Source organism: Oryctolagus cuniculus, chromosome 1 (genome assembly GCF_051225735.1).
Source record: "Oryctolagus cuniculus isolate XC-2025 breed Fujian yellow rabbit chromosome 1, ASM5122573v1, whole genome shotgun sequence".
Taxonomy (NCBI): Eukaryota; Metazoa; Chordata; class Mammalia; order Lagomorpha; family Leporidae; genus Oryctolagus; species Oryctolagus cuniculus.
In genome coordinates, this window is record NC_142867.1 from 31,148,561 (window position 1) to 31,154,738 (window position 6,178).

The 6,178-nt window shown below is 44.1% G+C and overlaps 1 pseudogene; it reads left to right on the forward strand.

Moving 5' to 3' along the window:
* Nucleotides 1–517: 517 nt before the first annotated feature.
* LOC149128335 (Golgi resident protein GCP60 pseudogene) lies at nt 518–1,208 on the forward strand (annotated as a pseudogene).
* Nucleotides 1,209–6,178: the final 4,970 nt, after the last annotated feature.

The window sequence follows — 6,178 nt, forward strand, 5'->3', positions numbered from 1 at the left end:
GAGCAGGTCCTGCTGTTTATTGGTTGAACTGGAGGCAGCTGTGTAGAAGTTCTTACTCCCTTCTCAGCGCCATATTGTGGGAGAGCAGATGCATAGAATAAGTCCTAATTCCAGTAACTTAGTCTAGTCCGGGTTGCTCCCCACACAAATGACCACAAGGATCCAGATAGGACCAAACCAAAGCTAGGAGCCCTGAACTGCATCTGGGCCTCCCACATGGGTGACAGGGACCCAAGCACTTGGGCCATCTTAGGCAGCTTTCTCAGGTGCATTAGCAGGAAGCTGGATCAGAAGCAGAGCAGCTGGATCTCAAACCGGCACTCAAGGGATACCAGTGTCACAGGCAGCGGCTTAACCTGCTGTGCCATAACGCCAGCCTCTGGATCATATTTTCAAATATGATGACAATAGACTCTTGCAGAAGCAAATATCCTCTAATACCTACCTAAAGTAGGAAGCACAACCTCGAAAATTATAAAGAAGCAAATGATTAAGAATAATGATGCAGCAGCCAGAGATGGCAGCGGTGCTGAACGCCCAGCGACTTGAGGCGTCTATCGATGGCCTCACACTAAGCCCAGATTCGGAGGAGGGCCTCGTGCGGAGGGGCTCTGCTGCTGCCGCCTCCCTCACCTCCTGACTCCAACCCGGTCCCAGGCACCACAAGAGAGCAGCAGGACCCAGGGGAGGCAGCGGCTCTGGGCACAGTGGCTGGAGCAGCGCTGGGGCTTCATCCTGGAAGCGCTGTGTGCCTTGGCACTGTGCTTCTTCAAAGAAAAAGATGGCAAAGTCTTTCATCCAACTTATGAAGAGAAACTGAAGCTCGTAGCACTGCATAAGCAGGTTCTTATGGGTCCATATAATCCATATAACCTTGTCCCAAGGTTGGATTCTTTGATGTGTTATGGAATGACCGGAGGAGAGAATGGGCAGCCCTAGGAAACATATCTAAAGAAGATGCCATGGTAGTGTTTGTCAAGCTCCCAAATAGATGTTGCCATCTCATTTCAACACATGTTACATCCCACAAAATTGGACACAGGAATTCACCACCTGAATCCCATTTCATGGAAGGTCTTGTCCCATCTCCTAGGAATGCTGCCATCAGACAGCCTTTAACTTTCATCCTCATTCAGAGAAATTCTTGGCTGCAAAGTTGCCTGCTCAAGGCAATGACATTTGCTGGGCAGCTCAGGTCCAGTAACTGACACATCGGTGAGAGAAAGGTAAAAACACTTTAAGCAGATGCTGGATGTGTCTGACAGGCCATGCAGTTAGAGTTTTCCATGGGTGGGTTAGCTAAGGCCATCTGGCTTTCATTACAGCTTGACTTCTCCCTCTGTTCAATCTGAAAATCTGTTCTCTCATTCCACAGATAGGATTACCAACTGTCCCTGTTTTCCTAGGCCTGAGGGAATCCCCAGAATACTGGAATTGCAGTGTTAAAATTAATACTGTGTCTGGAAAACTGGGACAAGTTGGTTACCTTATCCACACGTGTCAATTCCAAGGACACCACCTAATAAATACCCTACAAAATAAACCCAGTCTGCTTCCTGGGGAATTCAGCACAGCATGTGAGAGCAGCAAGACTGGTCTAAGTTAAGCAATAAAGAGTTGTGGAATCTCTTACCAAGTTGGTATTGTGGACCCTGTCTAGTAATAGGTTGGATAAATAGCCCCAAGTGCAAATTGATGGTCCAATTGTCCAAAGTTTCATGGCGGAGGGTATTTGCCAGAGGGGTTAAGACACTGACGGCTTGGGGCCACTGCATCCCATATCGGAGTACCTGGTTTTAGCCATGGTTACTGTCTTTCTGACTCAGCTTCCTGCTAATGCACAACCCTGGGAGACAGCAGATGGTGGCCCAAGTATTTGGGTCCCTGTCGTCCTTGTGGGAGACTTGGACTGAGTTCTATTCTCCTGACTTCAGCCTGGCCCAGATCTAGCTGTAGCAGGCATTTGGGAAGTGAACCAGCTGATGGAAATCTCTTTCCATTTGTTACCCTTCAAAAACAAAACAAAACAAAACGCCCAGAACAAAAACAAGCAAACAAAAAAACCAAAGCCAAAACAAACAAAGAAAACCTTTACACTATTGGTGAAGTGGAATAGTGCACCATGGAAGGGAACACACTAGTAGCCCACACAATAAATCAGGCCTTGGAAAATTAGCAAGGAACTTGTTACTCTAATGACAGTGGGATTGGATGCTACTGTGATTGTTGCTCTGTTAAAGATAACAAAAGGCTGAGAGTGATTAGTAGGCAATTAAAAGCCAAGAGTGAAAGCCAGAAGGCTTCCTTATGAGCCAAGAGACTCTTATCTCCTTCAGTTGGAGAGCAGGAAAAGCTGAAGAACAGGCTTAGGTTTCAATCATCAAAATACCTGAGCATCAAAGAATGCTGAACTTCCTCTAACGCAAGTCTGTTATGACAAGATCAAAGTCCTTGCTGGGAAAGAATAAGACCCTGACACATTCGATGGAGAAATCAGCATCAGTGGTCCTGACAATCTTTAATTCCCAGGCTCTCTGAATTTTCTGAGTCTACAGAAGTGAATTCCCCTCCCTATTAATTGTCAGCACTTCTCTTTCACCTCTGCCATCAAGAAAACACAAAATAGGATTAGGTCAAAATAACCCAGCCTGTGCTGTGCTAGGCTCATAGGAGAGGAAAGGAACCCCACTACCACCGCCAAAAAGCTGCAATACCTAGTATGCGCCAGGGTTAATTACCAGGGGAAACTCCATGGGAATTAATTCCTAGGGGGCTTGATCAAGAAAGCTGGAACATAAGGCTAGTTATGGGAGAGTTTATTTATTCTGGTAAGGTATAGGATTTAACACTCTGGTTAGGATCCAGCAGATGGAGGCCGGTGCCGGGGCTCACTAGGCTAATCCTCCGTCTTGTGGCGCCGGCACACCGGGTTCTAGTCCCGGTTGGAGTGCTGGATTCTGTCCCGGTTGCCCCTCTTCCAGGCCAGCTCTCTGCTGTGGCCCGGGAAGGCAGTGGAGGATGGCCCAAGTGCTTGGGCCCTGCACCCCATGGGAGACCAGGATAAGTACCTGGCTCCTGCCATCGGATCAGCGCGGTGTGCCGGCTGCGGCGGTCATTGGAGGGTGAACCAATGGCAAAGGAAGACCTTTCTCTCTGTCTCTCTCTCTCACTGTCCACTCTGCCTGTCAAAAAATAAAAAAATAAATAAATAAAAAAAGGATCCAGCAGATGGAACCAACTTGCTACATGGGTGGTAGCTCCTAGAAACATGAAAAAAGCAATGGGCCATGCCTACTGAAGTTGAGCTATAAGAATATCCATAGTAGATGGTGGAGGAAAGGATTAAAAAATTTAGGGAGGTAGACAGACTAGTGTGTATGTACAGTGTAAGGAGGAATATCACATCTGATGTTTGCATTTCATGGGAAGACCTGGATATACTATTTATCAAGGCTATAGGAAAACACTGGTAAGCAGGGCCTTGGCTTTGCTAAGTACCATGGCAGAGGGTAAGGGGGTTAGGAGAGACTATTATGGAACTCAGCTCACAGCAATTATGATAAAATCCTGTAACTATGGAGATCAGGTAGCAGTTCTTTGTCATCAAAAGCCAGGAGATGCAATTATCTCCTAATTAGTAGAAAAGTCAAAATGGCAGCCAATGAGCCCTCATCTGCAGATTTACATAGATGGTTAACATCACAGCATCCCTAGTAGTGAAATAGATGGGCAACCAACAAAGACACCCAAAGATAAACCCACAAAGATTCAGAGGATTGCCACTTAATGTATACCATCAGAAGAGACCAAGGATGGATAAGAGGAGGCTTAGGCTAGTTACCCAGATAAAAGGCCACTATATTTTCATCAGTTTCTTGACCTCAAGTGTTATCTATACTAAAACCCATTGAAGAAGAAGACAGTCTCCAGATATCAAGGGATATTTACTCTTCCAGTCCTCATCCAAAGGGACCTATGACCATTCACTTGGGTAACTCTACACTGGGAGGAGAAATACTCAAACATTGGCAACTGTTGGACCAAGGACCTGAGATGACATCAACAGTTGAAGACCAAAAGTGTCATCATAGTCCTCCTTTTTAGGAATTGTATGGGACTGGATTACAATGGAAATTGTTGAGCAATCTATGGATCCCATTGGGCCCACCTATTAGTTATTTCCAAATTCATAACTGGAATAGATATACTCAGTAGATGATGTAACCCCCATATTGAACCTTAGCCCATAGGGCAAAAGCTATCTATCACAACAGAGAAGTCCAAGTAGAAGTCTTTGAAACTGCTACATACTCCTACCACACCCAGAGCAGATCATAAATAGAAAACAAATTCATATCCTTGGAGGGATGACAGAGATATGCCACCCTTAATGATCTAAAGTTGGGGTAGAGATCCCCCACTTTATCGCCACTTAATCGACTTGTCTGGGCCTCTGCAGAGATGGATGTCTCTGCTGCAGCATGAGAGTATTCTGCCACAAGCCCAGCTACAACTACATGCCAGAGTGGGTTAACATGGCCTCAGATTTATGACATTACCCATTGATTTCTATTGGAGAAGATCAGAAACAGTTGGCCTTTGTATGAAATAGGCAACAGTTATAGTTTTCTGCAGGGCTGTGCTAGCTCTCACTCTTGTAAGACAGGCGGAGAAGATCTGGACTCTGCATATCTCACAGAACATCATATTGATCTGCTACATGGATGCATTATGCTGAACAGACAGAATGTTCAAGAAGTGCTGCCATCTACTATGGTAAATGAGAGAGAAATCCCATGAAGATTCAGGGGCTTGATACATAAGGTAAAATTTTAAAGTTCTGATGATCAGGGTCATGCTAAGCTATCCCATCCAAAGAGAAAGACAAATGATTATTTCTTATACTTCTTGTTAGGAAGAAGGGAGTACAGCACCTTGTAGGATTCTTTGGTCCTGAAGTCAGCACAGTCCACACTCGGGAATATAGCTCCATTCCATATACTGAGTATCTTGAAAAGCTCCCAGCTTTGAGTAGAACCCAGAGCTCTATAGCAATTCTTGGGCTGGATGACCCAGAGGACCCTATGATATTTGAGAGTCTATGGGTAGGAAAAATGGCAGGTATTACCTATGTTAATAGCAGTGGGAGAATTACTATGAATATCCCAAGCTTCTAGAGTAAGGCCATGCTATCTGCAATGGAGAATTCTTAGCCTTTTGAAAAACTCTAATGTACTACCTGGCCCTGGTAAAGATAAAATTTTCCCATGAGACACCAACTGTGATGGTTAACTTCATGTGCTATCTTGGCCATTCTGTGATGCCTAGATGTTTGGTCAAACACCAGTCTATATGTTGCTCTGAAGGTATATTTTGGATATGATCAACATTTAAATCATTAAGCCTTGAATAAAGCAGATGATCTCCATAGAATAGGTACAACTTATCTCATCAGTTGAAGGCCTTAAAGAAATAGCCAGCACCTCTGCTCAATAGGCTAATCCTCTGCCTTGCGGCGCCGGCACACCGGGTTCTAGTCCCATTTGGGGCGCCGGATTCTGTCCCAGTTGCCCCTCTTCCAGGCCTTAAAGAAATAAACCCAAGTCCTCTGAGGAGAAAGAAATTCAGCCTCCAGACTTTCTTCAAATTCAAAATTGCAACATCACCTTTCCTTGTGTCTCCAGCCTGCCAGCCAATACCCACAGTTGCATTAGTCAATTCCTTGAGTGCTCTGCCTCTCTCTTTCTCCCTCCATCCATCCATTTATGTATGGGTATATTCATGGAGATTTCATGGAAAATGTAATTAATGAAATCCATGCATAGAATTTTTTTGTAATACACATTTCCATGAACTTTTTGAAGATCCTCATATATGTTTGTGTGTATACATATACATATATAAATACATTTTATATATATATATATATATATATATGCTCCTCAATTTACATTGGGGGTATGTCTGTTAAATCCATTGTCTGGCTGAAAATATTATGTCAAAAATGCTTCTAATATACTTAACCTGCCAAGCATTAAGATAGCCTAACCTACCTTAGCCTAACCTACCTTAAATGTGCTCAGAACATTTATATTAGGATACGGATAGGTAAAATCATCAACACAAAGTGAAATTTATAACAAAGTGTTGGCTATCTCATGTAACATATTGGAGTAGA